This window comes from Anabrus simplex, chromosome 5 (genome assembly GCF_040414725.1).
Source record: "Anabrus simplex isolate iqAnaSimp1 chromosome 5, ASM4041472v1, whole genome shotgun sequence".
Classification (NCBI taxonomy): domain Eukaryota; kingdom Metazoa; phylum Arthropoda; class Insecta; order Orthoptera; family Tettigoniidae; genus Anabrus; species Anabrus simplex.
Genome location: NC_090269.1, coordinates 188,356,633 through 188,378,908, shown reverse-complemented (window position 1 = coordinate 188,378,908; position 22,276 = coordinate 188,356,633).

Sequence of the window (22,276 nt, the reverse complement as noted above, 5' to 3'; positions counted from 1 at the left end):
GGCGTGGAGGTGTACCGCCCGGTACAATTATTATTACGGGGTTACCCGTGGATCAGCAGAGGTGACAGAAGGCGCCGGGATGAATGGGTCTAACTACAAGTCAAACTTAATTTAAAATTTTAACAAAGGTTATATTTTTTGAAAAATAACAAAACTATAACAACTTTTCACTTAGTGAGATAACAATGACATATCAGGTACCATGACAAGGTTTAGACAAAGCAAGAAAACCCAAACTTTAGTGACTGTTTAGTAACCAGGGCTTCCAGCCCCTCGCTTTACATTACGTGAGCTCTCAGCTCAACTTTACAAAAATTACAATTTTACACAAGGGCAGAAATCCCCTAATACATGGAGCTCTTGCTCCCAAAATTGCAATATTAGGCCTCCCAGAGGCAATCATACAACACTTGTAAATGAGCTCACACGCTCTCAGTTCTCAAGCCTATTCCAGGCAAAACAATATGAGAATCTAATAATCCTTGGCCTTACAAGGCACTATTTACAAATAGCCATCTTATTACACAGAGGTATCTAGTACCCAACCTACGGGGCCTTAGTGAAAAAGAACAGTTTCAATAAACGGCCCTAGTACAACCGGAATGGAGTCAAAGATTGAGCTCCCAAAAAATTTAAAAACCTATAGGGCACTTGGCGAACGAAATAGGGGCTAATCCCAAACTACTGATGTAGCGCGCATGGAGATAACTTCAATACATTGCAGAAACAAATGCGGTACCTCAAACCAAGATGAAGGGGAGCTCGAGAGGGTATATCGCACTCTATCCCTGGTTTACAGTTAAAGATGTATGAAATTTTATATGAGCCGACAGGAGATTTACACTTTAGAGAAGTTAGTTACATATTTAAGGTTTAGGACCTTTCCCTCAGGTTAAACGGCGGGGCAGAGAAATAAAGATGTTAACTGGCCATTACCTTACTGAAGAACGCCTACCTGATGAAAGAGGCGCCTCCCGCCCCCTGCTTGACACACACACTAAGTTAGACGACTATCAAATGGCCAAAAGACGAGAAAATGTGCAGTTTATAAACCCTCGCGGAAGGTTCGAGACCTTTCACGAATAAAACAGCCACACCCTCACAATTATATTAGTGGATGAAAAGTTTACACTCAATATCGAAGAAGAAATACGGGATTGGTTGAAAATTAATAACATAAATTCTTGATTGGCTAAATTCAAAACTGGCGGAAAGAAAATATAAATATTTCCAACCCAAAGATGAATGAACAACATTTAGTACGAAAAAATCTTATGAACACAAAAATTTTTCAAAAGAGTTCTTTCACTTCGCACAAGGGTGCATGATCATAGTTTTCTGCGGTGACATCTATGAGAGACTGTCCACTCTTCTTGATAAATGGAAAACAAAGTAAGCTGAAATTCACACAGTACTGGAAACTTCACAATAACAAAATTTTAGTGGTGCCATCTTCAGAGAAAATGTATAAGTTGGTCCAGTTTCAAGTTCAGTGTTTCTCCTGTAGAGGAGTTCTTTAAGGCGCAAGTTTTAAATGTGCGGCGTAGAGGTGTACCTCCCGGTACAATTATTATTATTATTATTACGGGGTTATCCGTGGAGCAGAAGAGGTGAAAGAAGGTGCGGGCTTGAATGGGTCTAACTACAATATCAAAATGAAGTTAAAACTTAAACTGAAGGTTATATTTTCAGAACTTCAAACTTAACAATTTTTCATAACAATGAAATATTAGGTACAATGACAATCTTAAAACAAGTCAAGGAAAATACAAGATTATCGATATTTACAAATTCTGGGCTTCAAGGCCCTAGTTTTACAATGTCAGTGATACCGGATTCAGTTTACCAAAACTTTAATTCAACTGAGGATTTATTTATCCAAGGGCAGAAATCCCCTTAATTCCAAAAGCACTTGCTCCCTAAATTACAATGTGTAGCCTTCCGGAGGCACTCTTTACAATTACAAAACTTGAAAAAGAGCTAACAGGCTCTCAGTTTCCCAAGCCTACACAAGGCAATATTATATCAAGATATACAATCTCTTGCCTCTCAAGCCACAATATATAAATGAACTGATTTCTACACAGGGGTATCTAGTACCCAACCTACAGGGTCTTTGCAAACAAGAGCAGGTAAAGTAAACGGCCCGAACACAAGCTGAATGGAGGCGTACACTGCGCTCCAGATAATGCAATATTAAAACCTATAGGGCTCTCGGCCGAAGAAACAGGGGCTAATCCCAAGCTATTTGAGGTAGCACGCATGGAAATAACTGTAATACATTATAGGAAAAAAGGTTGCTAAATTGCGGGCACCTCAAACCGAGATGAAGGGGAGCTCGAGAGGGTAATTCACTCTCTATCCCCGATTTACAGGTAAAGATTTTATGAAGTGTTTACATAACCCAAAAGAAAAGTTACATTATAGAAAGGTTTGTTACATAACTAACGAGTCGGACCTTTCACTCGGATTAAACTGCGGAGGTAGCAAGAAAGAATAAAGTTATGTGGCCATTACCTTATAGATGTTCTAGCTGCCGACGAAAGAGGCCGCCCGCCTCCTGCTTAACACACACACTCAGATAGACGACGATCAATTGGCCAAGAAACGTGAAACGCCGCAGTTTATAAACCCTCAGGGAAGGTTCGAGATCATTCAAGACTAAACTAGCCATCCCCTCTCAATTTTATTGGTAGAGTTCAAAAGTAACACTCAGAATCGAACAAGAAGCCTGTGATAGGTGGAAAATTAATTACAGAAATTAGTGTTTTGCTAGATTCAAAACTGGCGGAAATAAAAAGGAAATATTGCCAACCCAAAAATAAACGAACGTCAGTCAGTTACAAAAACCTAGAAATACAAAACTTCTTTAAATTATAGGTTATTTCACTTTGCACCAGGGTGCATAATCATAGGCTTTTGGTAGTGTCACCTGTGGAAACATGTCCAAACTTCTTGATGAATGGCAAACAAAACAAGGAAGAATTCACTCAGGTTAGGAAACTGAACAATAACAAAATTACATAATATTTTGGTGGTGACATCTTCTGATTAAAGTTCTAAGTTCCTGTTGTAGTAGTTTCCACTTTAGTTCGATAGAGGAGTTCATTTAGGCACTAATTTTGAATGCGCGGCGTTGAGGTGTACCTCCCGGTACAATTATTATTATTATTATTATTATTATTATTATTATTATTATTATTATTATTATTATTATTATTATTAACATTAGTGGGATAGAGTGTTTACGTCTATGGCCAATTTCCTCTGCAGCACCAAAAAATAAACTTTATACTCATTTTTGTTGCAGACTGAGTGAACTCAAGCGTCTCGCTGGTAAATTTTTCGACTTGCCTTCATCGCCTCGGTTAGGCAGGGCCGCATTACACAATATTCAGTCAATCAGTCAATACTGATCTGCATTTAGGACAGTCGCCCAGCTGGCAGATCCCCTGTATGTTGTTTTCCTAGTACTTTCTTAAGTGATTTCAAAGAAATTTCATATTTATTGGTCATCTCCCTTGGTAAGTTATTCCAATAACTTACTGCCCTTCCTATAAACGAATATTTGCCCTAATTTGTCCTCTTGAATCCCAACTTTATCTTCATATTGTAATCTTTCCTACTTCTAAAGACACAGTCAAACTTATTCGTCTACTGTCACTCCAGGCCATCTCTCCGTTGACAGCTCGGAACATACCACTTAGTCGAACAGCTCGTCTTCTTTCTCCCAAGTTTTCCCAGCGCAAAATTTGCAACATTTTTGTTACGCTACTCTTTTGGTGGAAATCACCCAGAACAAATAGAGCTGCTTTTCTTTGGGTTTCTTCCAGTTCTTGAATCAAGTATTCCTGGTCAGGGTCCCATATACTGGAACCATACTGTAGTTGAGGTCTTACCAGAGACCTATATGCCCTCTCCTTTACATCCTTACTACAACCCCTAAACACCCTCATAACTATGTGCAAAGATCTGTACCCTTTATTTACAATCCCATTTATGTGATTGAAGATCTTTCCTTATATTAACACCTACAGTAGGCACTTATAGTGATCCCCATAAGGAACTTTCACCCCTTCAACGCAGCAATTAAAACTGAGAGGACTTTTCCTATATTTGAAGCTCACAACCTGACTTTTAACCCCGTTTAACAACATACCATTGCCTGCTGTCCATCTCACCATATTATCGATGTCATTTTTCAGTTGCTCACAATTTTGTATTTTATTTATTACTCTTTACAGAATAACATCATCTGAAAAAAAGTCTCATCTCTGATTCCACTTCTTTACTCATATATATATATATAGGAAAACACAAAGGTCCAATAATACTGCCTTGAGGAATTCCCCTGTTAATTATTACAGGGTTAGATAAAGCTTCGCCTACTCTAATTGTCTGAAATCTATTTTCTAGAAATATATAGAAACTCATTCAGCCACTCTTTTGTCTATTCCAATTGCATTCTTTTTTGCCAGTAGTTTCCCCATGATCCACCCTATCAAATGCTTTAGACAGGTCAATCGCGATACAGTCCATTTGACCTCCTGAATCCAAGATATCTGCTATAAATTGCTGGAATCCTACAAGCTGAGCTTCAGTGGAATAACCTTTTCTAAACCCGAATTGCCTTCTATCGAACCAGTTATTAATTTCGCAAATATTTCTAATATAATCAAGAAGAATGTCTTCCGAAAGCTTACATGCAATGCATGTCAATCTTATTGGCCTCTAATTTTAAGCTTTATGGCTATCTATGTTTTATATATAGTACATTTTAGCCATTAATAGAAAAAAACTATATCTAAAAAATACAAGCAACCGATGAAATATCTTAACACATAAGAAATACAACGCATTCTATTCACTTCACGGCATACGCAAAGGAACCTTTGGCGATAAATATCTTATGCAGATCTTGAGATCAGTCATATGTAAAAATTGGGGAAGTGCTAGGTAAATGTTGGTATCAGATCCTCTTAATAAGCGTATTACACTGGTAGGAAAAGGGACACGAATAAGGGCCAGTTTGTCATATAAAACACGTTGCTCCTGTCGAGAATGATGTGGTTATGATTGGCAATTTCCTCCTGGTCCTGGTCCCACTTAGGAGAATCCACTACTCTAATTCTATGAAGGTGATTTGGGTAGCAGCCATGACCGAGACGGATGCGTATTTTAGACGTAAGATGACGTAATTTGTCAAGCCAGCGTCTTTTTGGAATGTATAACCAATCTAGTCTCACGCTAATTTGTTTAGCGAATAGCTGTTTCACATCGCAAACAAACATATTATCGTGAATATTCTTAGATCATATAGGTTGTTAAATACATTAAGTAGGTTTAATATTATATGAAAAGGATCATAAACAAAGTTGGATTGGATACGTATGATGTTGATTTGGAAGTCGATTTCAGAAATTCAGTTAGGTCACCAGCGAAGGAGGCTCGCAATGGAGATTCCTCAGCTATGTGTCGGATTGCGTGGCTCCTGGCACCACAGTCACAGCTGGTACAAGGAGGAGGCACAACAACGGGAGGTTCATTTATTTCATTTTTCCAGTTTGATTTAGGTCCCACCGACACAGACATGTGTTATGGCGACGATGGGATAGGAAAGGCCTAGGAGTGGGAAGAAAGTGGCCGTGGCTTTAATTAAGATACAGCCCCAGTATTTCCTTGGTGTGAACGTGGAAAATCACCGAAAACCATTTTCAGGGCTGCCAACAGTGGGGTTCGAACCAACTACCTTCCGAATGTAAGCTGACAGCTACGCGACCCAAACCGTGCAGCCACTCGCTCGGTACAGTTTGTTCTGATCCTATTAAGAGCACACCACGTTTTACTATTTAAGTCCGGTGGTCTTATAATAACGAAGGACATCTTAAAATGGTCAGTTGTACACTCGTTTCCAAGGATCATTTTTGTATTGAACCCATCTTTCACAGGCACATTTACTGTTTTCAGAGACATAGGAGCTTGATTCTCTCATTTTCGAGGATGTCGGTACACACTAAAGCTACTACTACTACTACACTGTACACTGTTCTTCTACTACTACTGCTACTACTACTACTACTACTACTACTACTACTACTACTACTACTACTACTACTAATAATAATAATAATAATACTTGTACCGGGGGTACAGCTTCTCCGTCCGGTTGAACTGCGCGCCTTCTAGAAGGCCATCTGTGCTATGAATCGCCTAGCCTTTTGTCGATGGCTGTTCGTGCTAAACCTTTTACTTTTAATTTAAGGCCACTCATATATTTGGTAATTGTCTATCGAGGAATGTGTAAAAGACTATTGAGCGGAAGTGACTGTGAACACTGTTTTTGAAAGTTGTAAGAAGCTTGCGCCTCTTAGATCCTGGACTACAGTAACCTTTTCGAGCTAATTCTCCTAGAATGTAAGTGAGTGGAGCAAATGTGCTCTTGTAAAATAGTGGACCTCTAAAGCTACAATGCTCATTATGATTTTCAGTGGTTTCCCCATTTTCACACCAGGCAAATGCTGGGGCTGTACCTTAATTGAGACTACGGCTGCTTCCTTCCAACTCCTACGCCTTTCTTATCCCATCGTCGCCATAAGACCTATCTGTGTCGGTGCGACGTAAAGCAACTAGCAAGAAGAAGACAATGCTCATTCTTTGTATATTATCATGCTGATGTCCGCCTCCGTAGCGTAACGGTTAGTGTTATTAGCTGCCGTCCTCGGGGGCCCGAGTTCGATTCCTGGTACTGCCAGGAATTTAAAATTGGCAGGAGGGCTGGAATGTGGTTGAAATGGTACATGCAGCTCACCTCCAATGGGGGTGTGGGTGAAAAGAGCTGCACCACCTCAGGATGAGGACACGAGTTTACTTTATCATGTTGATGATTCTATCCAGTTCTTGTACCTTATTTTTGACTTTAATCTATTTTTGTCGTGGGAGCTGACGCGCTCAGCATTTTATTGTTGTTGTTCATTCAGATTATCTATCAAATTTTAAAATAAAAAAAGAAGGAAAGATATAAAATTTCAATACTTAGTGCTTTAACTTATGCTCTGGTCATTTTCCTTTCCACCCACCCCGGCACTTTCTTTCACCTCTGTGTTCCACGAAATCTCCGGAACACTAGTAATACTAATATTTTACTGTTGGTTTCCTTTCTGGATTAAGACCAGGTTGTTCCAGCCTTCCTATTAGGTCTTTCCTCTCGGCTAACTTGCCAACTTGCCATTTGTGAATTTTGGATCTGAAGATTACCCGGTTCTGCCGGTTTTGGACATCTGGTGGTGTAATTCCTGCCTGTTTCATATCGGTTTGATTTCGTCAATACATTTCATTTTGCCTGTTTTGGCTTTACACTTATTTTCATAGAAATCATAGAATTCGACAATTTTTTGTAAGTTTATCTGGGTCCATTCTTTTAACTGTCTACTGCATACTGTTGCCGTATAAAAGGATACAGATTGTGGACAGAGGTAGTTTTACGGCACACCTTCAACTGTTCAGTCAATTAAGCACATATACCAGTGATGCATTGTTATGACAAAACAGCCCTACAACCAAAGGTACTCCTTCCACCCCATCAACACCCACGCTTACCAACCACCGTTTATTTCACATTACCACAGGCTTCAGGAGTACCTCTGGCTCAGCCTCAAAGACATTATCGACCTACGCCAGTAGGCAGTACTGTTCTGTCTTTGAATGTTAAAAGCTGAGCGTAAAATCGTGAAAACTCGTATATATATCCCATTATGGCAATCCACGTCACATACGAGTGTTAGGGCCGAACTCATGGACAGCACTTATACATAAGTGCCCCTTATAAGCCAGATTTCATTTCATATTACCTACTTAAGTGTCCCACTTATTCCTATAAGTGGACCTCCCACACACACTTCAGTGTCTCACTTATGTTGCAGCAAGATGGAGGAAAAATGATTCTGCTGAATATGTTGCATTTCATTCACAAAATGCTTCCCGTGCACACAGTAGAGAAGGAAAATCCCGTAGAAATATAATGTGACCAACAATTTAAAGAACGTTTCGTTTTAGTAAAGTGAAAGTTATGAATATTCTTGTTCCTTTGTATGAAAGAGTAAACTTAACTTCTAGAGGACACACTATCTCACCATTAATGAAGATATTGTTTAGGGATTTTATGCCACCTCTTAATTTCAGGTTATTGTTGTTATTAGTAATATTATTATTATTATTATTATTATTGTACCGGGTGGTACACCTCCACGCCGCTAATTCAAACTTTGCGCCAGTTGAAACTCCTCTACTGGAGGAAGTCTGAACTGTATCTACTGTGTTAATTCTCAAGTTTTTCAGAAGATGTCGCTACTTGTAAATTTTGAAGTTTCTGAACTGGGTCGTTTTCGATGTATTTTTGTTTTGCCTGTAGTAAGAAGTGTGGACATTCTCTTCCAGATGGCACTACTGGAGGACTACAATCATGCACCCTAGTGCGAAGTGAAAGAACTGTGTTTTTGGAGAAATTTTGAATTCATAAGTTTGTTCTTTGTTAAATTTCTTTCAGTTATTGTTTAAGTTGGCTATATTAACCCTTTCTTTCCGCCAGTTTTGAATTCGACCAATAAGGAATTTCTGTAATTAATTTTCCACCAATAATGTGTTTCTTCTTTATCTAGTGTAAGGGGTTTTCGTTGTTAGCCAATAAAATGATTGTGGGCGGGTGTTTTCATTCCTGAAACGCCTCGAACTTTCCACGAGGGTGTATAAACTGCTGATTTTCGGGTCTCCGCGCCACTTCTGTAACATCTATCAGTGTGTAAAGTACGTAGCAGGGGGCGGGTAGCGTCTCTTTCTTCGGGCAGCAGTTCAACCACCAGGTAATGGTCGTTTAATAACTTCTTTTCTTGCTAGCTCAGCAGTTTAACTCTCGGGGCAGGTCCAAAGCCTTTCTACCATGTAACTTTCCCCTAAAATGTAAAGACACTTGGTATCAATTCTATCTTTTTAAACTACATATTGGGATAGAGAGTGCTTAACCCTCTCGAGCTCCCACTCATATTGCATTGAGGTGAACTTATTTTCACAACCGTTTCTTCCTTAACGTAATGTAAATTGTCTCCTTCTACAAGTCACCTCTTTAGTATGGGATTAGCCCTTGCAGTAACGGCCTAGTGCCAAGTAGGTTTTATATAAAGTGTATTAGGAGTGCAAGAACGCCTCCTCTCAAGTTGGTATTTTAGAGGCCATGTAATTGACCTGTTTCTTTACTGAATAGGCCTCAGTAGGTTGGGTATTTTTACCCCTGTATTATTTGTGTTTGCAGGTCAACTTGAATGTGGAGTTTGGTGTGGCCTTTGATAGGCTTGAACTTAAGAGCGAGTCGCTCTTTCTTAAATTTTGTTTTCTGCGCGCCTCGAGGAGGCTTTACTGTGTAATTGGGAGCAAGAGCTCCTGGGCATGATTGGGGTCTTCTGCCCCTTTGTTGAATCTTGTATATAGTAAAGTTAGGCTCATTGCTCAAGAATTATGTGTCTGGCTCTCGGAGCCCAAATCCTGTAACACTGTAATTGTACATTTTCGAATTGTTACTAGGCTACTAAGTACCTGTTATATTTGTTTTTTCTTGAACTTAAAAAGAAAATATAACCTTGTTAAATTTTATCTTAACCTTAATTTCGTATTTTGAGACCTGTTCACCCCCGCACCTTCTTTCACCTCTGTACATCCACAATACTCCGTAACAAGTGGTAGCAGAGCGTGGTTGAATGGGTCTCAATTTAGCCCCTTTTGACGGCTGAACATTGCTTTGCTTTCGAACTCTAACAATTTTCTCAGTTGCTGGAATTTTTTTATTTTTCCTTTTTCAAAATTGTTCTGTCATCATGTCCGGCCCTCGCGAGGTTCTCCATCCTTTCTATTTGCGTAAAGAGGAATTAATTTATGAATTATCTCTCAGAAACGTTCAATCTGGAGGCACGGTTGCAGTCGACTCCAATAAGCTAGAAGATTCCCTTGATTTACCTATTACCATCCCGACCTTGGGAGAAGATATTGACGATGCTCTCTCCACGATCAATGACAATACTACTGAGCTAGCATCTGTAGTTAGTTTTTTGAAGTAAGTGATCCATCTCCTAATCAACTCAAAAGAGTACAGGCTAGGTTGTACCACTTTTATAATAGGGTATGTGATCTATTGTCTCTGAAGTTAAATGACGTTCAGGGTAAGGAAGCTAGCACCCTTGCCGAAAACTTGTCCCAAATGTCTAGTAAGGTTAGTCATTTATTATCTGGATCTGCGACTTCCAAAATCGACCAGCCTATGATCGTAAATATAGTAAATGTGGAGGATTCCTCTAAAGAGGAAGGAAAGGACACTGAGGCGACAACCCAACGTACATCTGCCCCATCAGAAAATATGTCATATCGTCGCAAGTCCATTCCACCCTTTGTGTTAAATAATGCCCCTTCTGAATCTGCTTCTCCGCCACTTAGGCCCCTTCCTACTACGTCTCCTGGTTTCATCAGTTTACCCCATCCATTAGCTATGTTGCTTAGAGGTATTTCTAAGTTTTCGGTTAACTCTACAAGTGACGTAATTTCATTCTTAAGGTTTTTATTTGAGTTTCAGGATCATGCCCTCGTTTTTTCTCTTTCTGCTTGTCAAATATTGCAAATCATCTATCCCTATGTAATTGGTGTCTTCTCAGACAAAATAGTAAGAGCCATTGCCGAACAATCATCTATTGAAGACTTCCACGCCCACTTACTAGCTAACTTCATTCCGGCTAGGGCAAGGTCCTCACTTATTCAGAAGTACTATTATCGTGTACAGCGGTTGGATGAAAACTTGGCAGATTTCATACAAGACATTAAGTTCTATACCACGGTGTTCGCTCTTAATTTTCCTGAAGATCAGATTGTACAGGCTATTGTAGAAGGTATTTCACCACCTTACCGATCATACTTGTGTTTTGCGTCGCGTCCGCAAACTTTCGCTGAGCTAGAAGCTATGGCTGTATCGGCTGAAGGAGTTAGATACGCTGATTCCTTGCGTGTTGCGAAAGAACCCCCTCCTTCTTTTAGTAATCCTCGGCCTCTACCTCGCCGACCAGTCACACCCCGTAAATGATATGCTTGCGGGTCGCCTGACCATCTTCGGAACAAGTGCCCATCCATCAAGTCTAGTGGGACAAGGAATGGAACAGGGTCATCTCAAGGCTGTTTTAAATGCGGCGCGTTCTCCCATATTGCTAAGAACAGCCCTAATACCAACAGCACCCCCTCTTGCTCAACTTCGGGTGCAACTTCCAACAACAATCAAAAGTGACTAGTGGCTTCGGCTGAGTCGACTAATCCATCTTCCCGAGGCTCAGCCCCTGGTAAACAGGTCGAAAATTCAGGGAAAATTCAGTCTTCAAATTTATCTTTTGAATGCCCTAAAGAATGTCTTAGGATTGCGGCGGATACCCCCGCACCTGTGCCTTTTCTCAAAATTGAGTTAAATAATGAACCTGTAACAGCTCTTTTAGATTCAGGCAGTGTTTGTTCAATTATTTCGGCTCAATGGTATTCGAAATTGAAACCTATTTGTAAACTTCCTGACTATTGCTCATCTCCTGTTCAATATGTTTCGGCTAATTCTTCTCCATTAGAAATTTTAGGCTCCTTATATGTCAAAATTCGTATTTTTAAATTTACTTGGAAAGTTAAATTGTTTGTGGCCAAGCACTTGTCTTGCCCCATAATATTGGGAGCTGACTTCATTTCTCACACCGGTCTAGTGCTCGACCTTCAGAGTAAGTCGTGCACATTCAAATTTGCTTCCAATTGTAAAATCCCCTTGTTAAAGTGTAATTCTGCATCATGTTCATCTATTTCGCCTACCCAGGATGAGATGTTGTTAGACCTTAGACATCTACCTGAGGAACAGGCTGATAGTATTCGTAAGTTGTGTCAGTCGTTTCCAGAGGTGTTCTCTGATACTCTTGGTGTTACTGACCTTATTGAATACAAAATTGAGGTCACGGATTCGATTCCTGTCCGTTTTCCTCCATATAGGCTATCTCCACCTAAAATGAAGGCTCTGAATGAAATCATTGATCAAATGTTAAAGGATGGTATTATTCGGCCCTCTAAGTCAGCGTATTCTTCACCAATGTTTCTAGTCCCGAAACCCCACGGTGGCTTCAGGCCGGTCATTGACTATAGGGCTCTCAATCGGAAGGTGGTGTTACAATCTGTGCCCCTTCCTGACCTTCATTCTTGTTTTTCATGGTTTCGAAAAGCTAAATTCTTCACCATCTTGGATTTGAATCAGGCCTATAATCAAATTCCCCTAGCTGAAGAGTATAAACACCTTACAGCGTTTGCCACGGATTGGAATATGTATGAATACAACCGCGTGCCTTTCGGGCTCCCCACGGGAGCAGCTGTACTTACTAGACTGCTAGATAGGGTCTTCTCCGACATCAAATTCCAGTACTTGTATCATTATCTTGATGATGTCGTCGTATTTTCGGAGACTTTTGAAGAACATCTAGATCATCTGCGAGAAGTTCTCAATCGCCTTCGTAAGGCTGGGTTAACTGTGAAGTTGTCCAAGGTTGCCTTCGCTAAGCCCTCCATGTCATTCCTAGAGCATATTGTGTCGCCTGATGGTGTTGCAGTCGATCACTCTGGAACACAGGCCATCCGTGATTTTAAACCTCTCAAGGACATCAAAGGTATTGCCAGGTTCATTGGTATGGTGAATTTCTTCAGGAAGTTTATCCCTAACTTCGCTAATAGAGCGGCGCCCTTGAACCTTCTCCGTAGGAAAGGCATCAAATTTGAGTGGGGACCTTCTCAACAAACCGCTTTTGAAGATCTTAAATTAGCTCTGTGTAATGCACCTGTTCTGGCTATGCCCGATTTCTCCAAAAAATTCATCGTCCAAACCGACGCGTCGTCGTCGGCGGTAGCTGCAGTCCTTCTTCAAGAGACTGAACTAGGGAGGCGACCCATCGCCTATGCCTCTAGGACTCTATCGGCTCAAGAAGCCAAGTATTCCATCTATGAGCTCGAAGGTTTGGCAGTCTTATTTGCCTTAGAAAAGTTCCGTCTCTATCTGGAACATGTCAAATTCGACTTGGAGACGGATAATCAAGCCCTAAGCTGGGTCTTAGGTAGGCCGCGTCGTACTGGTCCTATAGCCCGGTGGGCTATCCGAATTTCGGCATTCCAATTTGACGTTAGGCATATCAGAGGTACTGAAAATGTTGTTGCAGACGGACTCAGCCGTATGTTTTCCAACGACGTCGAGACCCATGAACCGGTCGATAGTTCTTCACCTCCCGAGTCCATACTATCTGAGGTTAATGCCATCTTAACAGATGCCCCCATGCTCTTTAGGGACATTGAGAAATACCAACGTGAAGATCCGACGCTGGCTCCGATAATGGAAACCCTTTCTTCTGGGGAACATGTTGTCCCTTATGTACTGAGGAATGGTGTTTTATGTTGCTCTTTGAGGCATAATAAGATGATGAAAGTTGTCGTTCCAGCTGTTCTTGTACCTATGATCTTCAAGTACTCTCATCGGACCCCATTAGGGGGGCATCTAGGCATCTTTAAAACTCGTGAAAAGATTCGTGAAAGGTTCACCTGTAAGGGTATGGACGGTGAAATTCGTGAACTAGTAAAGGCTTGTAAATCCTGCTTGCTTAGTAAACCCACCATGTCTACCAAGGTAGGCCTTTTGACTTCTCATCAATCTTCGCGCCCAATGGAACGCCTGTATATTGATTATGTAGGACCCTTCCCCAAGTCAAAGGGAAATGCCAACAAGTTCATCTTTGTATGTGTAGATGGTTTTACAATATTTTCCTGGTTATTTCCGATTAAGCTGGCTACCGCTCAGTCCACCATTACTAGTCTAAATTCAATCTTTGATTCTTTTGGTGCGTGTCAATATATCGTGTCTGACAATGCTAAGGCTTTCACATCTAATCTATTTCGTAAATTTTGTTTTGATCTGTCCATATCTCATGTGACAACTTCTGCTTATTATCCTCAACCATCTCTGGCTGAACGGGTTAATCGTAACCTGAGGTCCGCGCTTATTGCCTATCCTCATGAAGATCATTCTAGGTGGGACACGTCCCTGCATTGGTTAGCTTTTGCTTTGAACTCGGCTGTTCATGAATCACATAAATTTACTCCAGCTTCGTTGATATTCAAGTTTGTTCCCAACACGCCGCTCTCTAACCTCTGGTCTCTGAGTGACGTTCTACCTGAGACAATAGATCCCGATAACATTAAAGATCTTTGGAAGAAGGCTAAAGCCAATCTTAAAGTGTCTCATGAAAAGGTTAGGGAAAGATATGATCGTGGACGGAGACCCACCAATTTGAAGGTAGGCGACCAGGTGATGGTCAAGAATTTTGTTCCCGCGGGCAAGCTTGCCCCCAGATTTCATGGGCCGTGTACTATTCTCGATTACCTTACACCCGTTACTTTATTGCTAAGCAATCCAGCCACCGAGAGGATATTTAGGGTTCACCTGTCACAGGTGAAACCGGTGTAATTTCTGTGCTAACTTGCTTCATATAATTTTTCAGAAATATGAAGGTTATATTTTTGTTTGAGGGGTTTCACTTTTAAGGCCTTCTGCCCTTGGAATCTGTTTCCCTGTAGGTAAGCAATTTTGTAAACCTCCCCCGACCAGTTAAACTGCCATCCTGTCCTTGCCATGGCCATTACCACGCTCCCGTCTCCTGCTCAACAACACACAGTGGCTTTTAAATGAAATAAATATTGCTACGCCCCTGGCCTCTCAGTTCCACCACAATGAATGTACCCTAAAATCATTCTGGTACAACAAAATTCTGCCGCCGAGCTTTAATGTTTCAGTGCTCGCGAAGCAGCGCGGCGCCGTACCGCCACTGAGGTAGGGTAAGGGCCCGCCCTTCTCCAGTGAGGCCAACCAGTGTACGGCGAGCCGGAGACCTCCTCCCGGCCAAGGCTGATGTGCGGCGCACAGCCTGCAACTCGCCCGCGACCTGTATGTTCGCCGCGGGCGCGGCGTGCTTCAACTCCACTACTCCTCTCATTGTGCGGGCGAGCGGTATGTCAGGGTACTTGAGGGGTCCGAGCGGCCTCCTCTGGACTCAAGCAGCGGCGGCTGGTCTGGCCGTCAAAGACATCGGCAACTGATGTACGTAATCAGCTACATGGACATTTAATATCAACATCACTACTATTTTTGAATTCAACGACAATATCTGGTGGACTTAGAAAATTTTTCTCGACTTTCAAGAATTAAAGGATTTTCCTTCTGAATTCAACTACAAGCACAAAGACATTACATCAATAGTAACCAAAGAATTTTGAAACTGGATCCAATCATTTTAAGAAAACTTGTTGGTAAATACTTCCGCAATTAACTTCTATATCAACATCATAACTTGGACCTTATTTTGAAACAAAAGTTTATATTCTTCTGTTTTACCCCTTGGAGGAACTTTTGGGGGGGGGGGGGGGGGGGGAGGTCTGTACCGGGTGGTACACCTCCACGCCGCTAATTCAAACTTTGCGCCAGTTGAAACTCCTCTACTGGAGGAAGTCTGAACTGTATCAACTGTGTTAATTCTCAAGTTTTTCAGAAGATGTCACTACTTGTAAATTTTGAAGTTTCTGAACTGGGTCGTTTTCGATGTATTTTTGTTTTGCCTGTAGTAAGAAGTGTGGACATTCTCTTCCAGATGGCACTACTGGAGGACTACAATCATGCACCCTAGTGCAAAGTGAAAGAACTGTGTTTTTGGAGAAATTTTGAATTCATAAGTTTGTTCTTTGTTAAATTTCTTTCAGTTATTGTTTAAGTTGGCTATATTAACCCTTTCTTTCCGCCAGTTTTGAATTCGACCAATATGGAATTTCTGTAATTAATTTTCCACCAATAATGTGTTTCTTCTTTATCTAGTGTAAGGGGTTTTCGTTGTTAGCCAATAAAATGATTGTGGGCGGGTGTTTTCATTCCTGAAACGCCTCGAACTTTCCACGAGGGTATATAAACTGCTGATTTTCGGGTCTCCGCGCCACTTCTGTAACATCTATCAGTGTGTAAAGTACGTAGCAGTGGGCGGGTAGCGCCTCTTTCTTCGGGCAGCAGTTCAACCACCAGGTAATGGTCGTTTAATAACTTCTTTTCTTGCTAGCTCAGCAGTTTAACTCTCGGGGCAGGTCCAAAGCCTTTCTACCATGTAACTTTCCACTAAAATGTAAAGACACTTGGTATCAATTCTATCTTTTTAAACTACATATTGGGATAGAGAGTGCTTAACCCTCTCGAGCTCCCACTCATATTGCATTGAGGTGAACTTATTTTCACAACCGTTTCTTCCTTAACGTAATGTAAATTGTCTCCTTCTACAAGTCACCTCTTTAGTATGGGATTAGCCCTTGCAGTAACGGCCTAGTGCCAAGTAGGTTTTATATAAAGTTTATTAGGAGTGCAAGAACGCCTCCTCTCAAGTTGGTATTTTAGAGGCCATGTAATTGACCTATTTCTTTACTGAATAGGCCTCAGTAGGTTGGGTATTTTTACCCCTGTATTATTTGTGTTTGCAGGTCAACTTGAATGTGGAGTTTGGTGTGGCCTTTGATAGGCTTGAACTTAAGAGCGAGTCGCTCTTTCTTAAATTTTGTTTTCTGCGCGCCTCGAGGAGGCTTTACTGTGTAATTGGGAGCAAGAGCTCCTGGGCATGATTGGGGTCTTCTGCCCCTTTGTTGAATCTTGTATATAGTAAGGTTGGGCTCATTGCTCAAGAATTATGTGTCTGGCTCTCGGAGCCCAAATCCTGTAACACTGTAATTGTACATTTTCGAATTGTTACTAGGCTACTAAGTACCTGTTATATTTGTTTTTTCTTGATCTTAAAAAGAAAATATAACCTTGTTAAATTTTATCTTAACCTTAATTTCGTATTTTGAGACCTGTTCACCCCCGCACCTTCTTTCACCTCTGTACATCCACAATACTCCGTAACAATTATTATTATTATTATTATTATTATTATTATTATTATTATTATTATTATTATTATTATTATTATTATTATTATTATTATTATTATTATTATTATTATTATTATTATTACCGGTTATTATTATTACCGGTATTTCGCTTAATTAATTGGAAACGTGTTACATGTTGATAAGTTATCAAGACTGTAGGCATATGGAATAGTAAAGAACTATCATCATCATCATCATCATCTGTTTACCCTCCAGGTTCGGTTTTTCCCTCGGACTTAGCGAGGGATCCCACCTCTACCGCCTCAAGGGCAGTGTCCTGGAGCTTCAGACTCTTGGTCGGTGGATACAACTGGGGAGTATGACCAGTACCTCGCCCAGGCGGCCTCATCTGCTATGCTGAACAGGGGCCTTGTGGAGGGATGGGAAGATTGGAAGGGATAGGCAAGGAAGAGGGAAGGAAGCGACCGTGGCCTTAAGTTAGGTACCATCCCGGCATTTGCCTGGAGGAGAAGTGGGAAACCACGGAAAACCACTTCCAGGATGGCTGAGGTGGGAATCGAACCCACCGCTACTCAGTTGACCTCCCGAGGCTAAGTGGACCCCGTTCCAGCCCTCGTACCACTTTTCAAATTTCGTGGCAGCGCCGGGAATCGAACCCGGACCTCCGGGGGTAGCAGCTAATCACGCTAACCACTACACCACAGAGGCGGACAGTAAAGAACTATACTGAGTTATAAGAAAAATGAACGTGTTGCAGTACCGCCATTTATTTTAAGGTTGATTTGGGCTAATTATATCGGTTAGTCAATAAATCGTTTGCCGAATTGTATCAGAAGTTTCTGAAATTATGGCATCGCACATCAAAATTTACTATTTACATTGTATTGGACAAGTAATTAGGCTTATTACAACGTAACGGCTTCGGATATATTTGTCAAAACATTACAAGTGTTCTAAGACTAGGTATTCTACATTTGGATGAATATTTGTATAAGTTCGAGTACCTGGATAACTATAAACATATTAAGAAGAAACTTAGACTCTGGGAATTATCGTAGTTTGGATTGTCCACCACAAGTTTTTCCCACGTAAGGCCTATTCTGACGAGAAACAGCGTTTGACTGCTTGTTCTATATTATGTGCATGTACTTCGACACAAGTTCTTGCAGGTGCCGTCTCAGCTCGCTGTTTTGTTATCCATTCTGATAACCAAATACAATATAGACGATCTTTTACCCTCAAACATGTCGCACGATGTCCTTCGATAAACAAAACACAATAGAACATCCCACTATTGTCCGACTTGTTGGCTGAATGGTCAGCGTACTGGCCTTCGGTTGAGAGGGTCCCGGGTTCGATTCCCGGCCGGGTCGGGGATTTTAACCTTCATTGGTTAATTCCAATGACCAGGGGGCTGGGTGTTTGTTCTGTCCCCAACATCCCTGCAACTCACACACCACACATAACACTATCCTCTACGCAGTTACCTACACATGGCAGATGCCGCCCACCCTCATCGGAGGGTCTGCCTTACAAGGGCTGCACTCGGCTAGAAATAGCCACACGAAATTATTATTATTATCCCACTATTCGGTAGCCAAAACTACACGATCCAGAAATCATGGGCATAATATACAGCATTGCCACATCTCCAGTGAATACTTACTGTATCAATGAGTGTGCTCTTTAAGTGCTTTCTATAAAATGAAAAAAGTGAATACTTATTGTTACCGTGTTTTGGTGGTAGTTATGCATGAAAGAAGGTGCGGGGTGGTGAACGGGTCTCAAGCTACTAAAGTGAAATTAATTTTAAAATTTAACAAGGTTATATTTTCTTTTCAAAATTAGGTAACAACAAATAGAACAGGTACTTAGTAGCCGAAACACGATTGACAAATACATTTACATAGGTACCCCATTTGGGGCTTCAAAAGTCAGAAACATAATTCTTGAGCAATGAGCCCAACCTTACAATGAACACCATACAACAAAGGGGCCGAAAACCCCCAAACATGCCAGAAACATCTGCTTCCAATTACATCCAAAAGCCTCCTTGAGGCAGAAACACAACTTGCACTCCTAATACACTTTGATTAAGACCTACTCGGCACTAGGCCGTTAATACAAGGGCTAATCCCATGCTAAAGAGGTGACTTAAGAAAAGAACAATTTGTTTTACATTAACGAGGAATAGGTTGAGTAAATAAGTTCACCTCAAGACAATGTGAGTGGGAGCTCGAGAGGGTTAGCACTCTCTATCCCAATATGTCGTTTTAAAAGAGAATATATGAAAGGAGTAGTTACATTTTAGGAAAAGGTTACATGGCTGAACGCTTAGAACCCGCCCCGAAAGTTAAACTGCTGAGCTAGCAAAGAAAGAAGTTATTAATCGGCCATTACCTTGTGTTGAACGACTGGAGAAGAAAGAGGCGCTTCCCGCCCCCTGCTATGTACTTAACACACTGAAAGATGGAACAGAAGTGGCCCGGAGACCCTAAAATCAGCAGTTTATATCCTCTCGCGGAAGGTTCTAGGCGTTAGGGGAATGAAAACACCCTCCCACAAACTTTTTATTGGCTCGGGTACAGAAACATATCCAAGTTGGGGGAAGATACATCGGATTGGTCGGAAATAACTCAAAGAAATTCAGGATTGGTTAAATGCAAAACAAGGGGAAATAGAGGGGTATACAGCCAACTTAACCAAAGACTGAAAAATTTTTTTAGCAAAGACCAAACATTTGAAATAAAAATTTCTCCAACAAAATAGTTCTTTGACTCCGCACTAGGTTGCACTATTGTTGATCTTCAGTAGTGTCCTCTAGAAGAGAAAGTTCACACTTCTTACTTCAAGTGAAACAAAACCACATCAAAAATGACACAGTTCAAAAACTCAAAATTTTCCACGTGGTGACATCTTCTGAGAAAGTAGAGAATTAATAGCGTAGATAAAGTTCAGACTTCCTCCAGCAGAGGAGTTTCAACTGGCGCACATTTTAAATTAGCGGAGTGGAGGTGTACCGCCCGGTACAGACCTCCCCCCCCAAAAGTTCCTCCCGGGGTGACACATGAAATTGTTTGAAAACAAGGTCCCAGTTTTGATGTTGATATTAAAATAAATTGCAGAAGTATTTGAGAAATTCCAAAATTTAGTTGTTGCAGGTGAGGCAAAGTCTTTCTGTTTGTAGTAGTTGAATTCTGAAGATAAACTTTTAATACTTAAAAGTGAAGAAAAATTTTGCAATGTCCACCAAATATTGCTGTTGAATTCCCAAGTGTAGTCATCTCTTATAGTAGCTGTTCATGTAGTAGATGGTGATGAAGTGGGATGGCCAGACCGGCCGTTGCTGCTTGCGTCCAAAGGAGGCCGCTCGGACCCCTCAAGTACCCTGAGATACCGCTCGCCCGCACTATGAGGGGAGCAGAGGTGTTGAAGCACGCCGCGCCCGCGGTGAACATATACAGGCTGCGGGCAAGTAGCAGGTTGTGCGCCGCACATCAGCCTTGGCCGGGAGGAGAGCTCCGGCTCGCCGTGCACACGTCTTCCTCGCTGGGGCCGAGGGGGCCCGTCCTCAGCTCCAGTTGCTGCACGGCGCCGCGCGGCTGCGGGGCACTGAAACATTAAAGCTTGGCGGCAGAATTGTGTTGGACCATCATCTTTTTTGAGGGTACAGGCTTGTGGAGAGGTTGAGGGGCCATCGGCGTGCAAATATCCATGGCATAAGTTAAGCCACAGTGTGTATTGAAGCAGGAGACGGGAGCGTGGTAATGGCCGAGGTAAGGACAGGATGGCAGCTTAACAATCGGGGAGGTTTACAAGAAATGCTTACATATAAAATAAAATAGAAGGAGCAGAATGCCTTAAGAGTGGAACTCAAAAAAAAAAAAAATATAACCTTCATATTCCTATCAAATTATATGAAGCAAGTTGACACAAAATTTACACCGGTTTCACCTGGGACAGGTGAACCCTAAATATCCTCTCGGTGGCTGGATTGCTTACTAACAATGTAACCGGTGTGAGAAAATCGAGAATGATGCATGGCCCATGAAATCTGGGGGCAAGCTTGCCCGCGGGAACAAAATTTTTGACCATCACCTGGTCACCTACCTTCAAAGTGGTGGGTCTCCGTCCACGATCATACTTTTCCCTAACCTTTTCATGAGACACTTTAAGATTTGATTTAGCCTTCTTCCAAAGATCTTTAATGTTATCCGGATCTATTGTCTCGGGTAGAATGTCATTCAGAGACCAGAGGTTAGAGAGCGGCGAGTTGGGAACAAACTTGAACATCAACGAAGCTGGAGTAAACTTGTGAGATTCATGAACCGCCGAATTCAAAGCAAAAGCTATCCAATGCAGGGACGTGTCCCACCTGGAATGATCTTCATGATGATAGGCAATAAGTGCGGACCTGAGATTACGGTTAACCCGTTCAGCCAGAGATGGTTGAGGGTAATAAGCAGAAGTAGTTACATGAGAGATTGATAAGTCAAAACAGAATTTACGAAATAAATTAGATGTAAAAGCCTTAGCGTTATCAGATACAATATATTGACACGGACCAAAAGAAGCAAAAATAGAATTTAAGCAGGTAATGGTAGACTGAGCGGTAGCCAGCTTAGTCGGAAATAACCAAGAAAATCTGGTAAAACCATCTACGCACACAAGGATGAACTTGTTGGCATTACCCTTTGACTGGGGGAATGGTCCTACATAATCAATATACAGGCGTTCCATGGGGCGCGACGCTTGCTGAGAAGACAAGAGGCCTACCTTGGTGGACATGGTCGGTTTACTAAGCAAACAGGATTTACAAGCCTTTACTAATTCACGGATTTCACCGTCCATACCTTTCCAAATGAACATTTCACGAATCTTTTCACGAGTTTTAAAGATACCAAGATGCCCTCCTAATGGGGTCTCATGATAATACTTGAAGATCATAGGTACAAGAACAGCTGGAACAACAACTTTCATCATCTTATCATGCCTCGAAGGGCAACATAGAACCCCATTCCTCAGAACATAAGGGACAACATGTTCCCCAGAAGAAAGGGTTTCCATTATCGGAGCCAGCGTCGGATCTTCACGTTGGTATTTCTCGATATCCCTAAAGAGCATGGGAGCATCTGTTAGGATGGCATTAACCTCAGATAGTATGGACTCGGAAGGTGATGAACTGTCGACCGGTTCGTGGGTCTCGACGTCGTTAGAAAACATACGGCTGAGTCCATCAGCAACAACATTTTCGGTACCTCTGATATGTCTAACATCA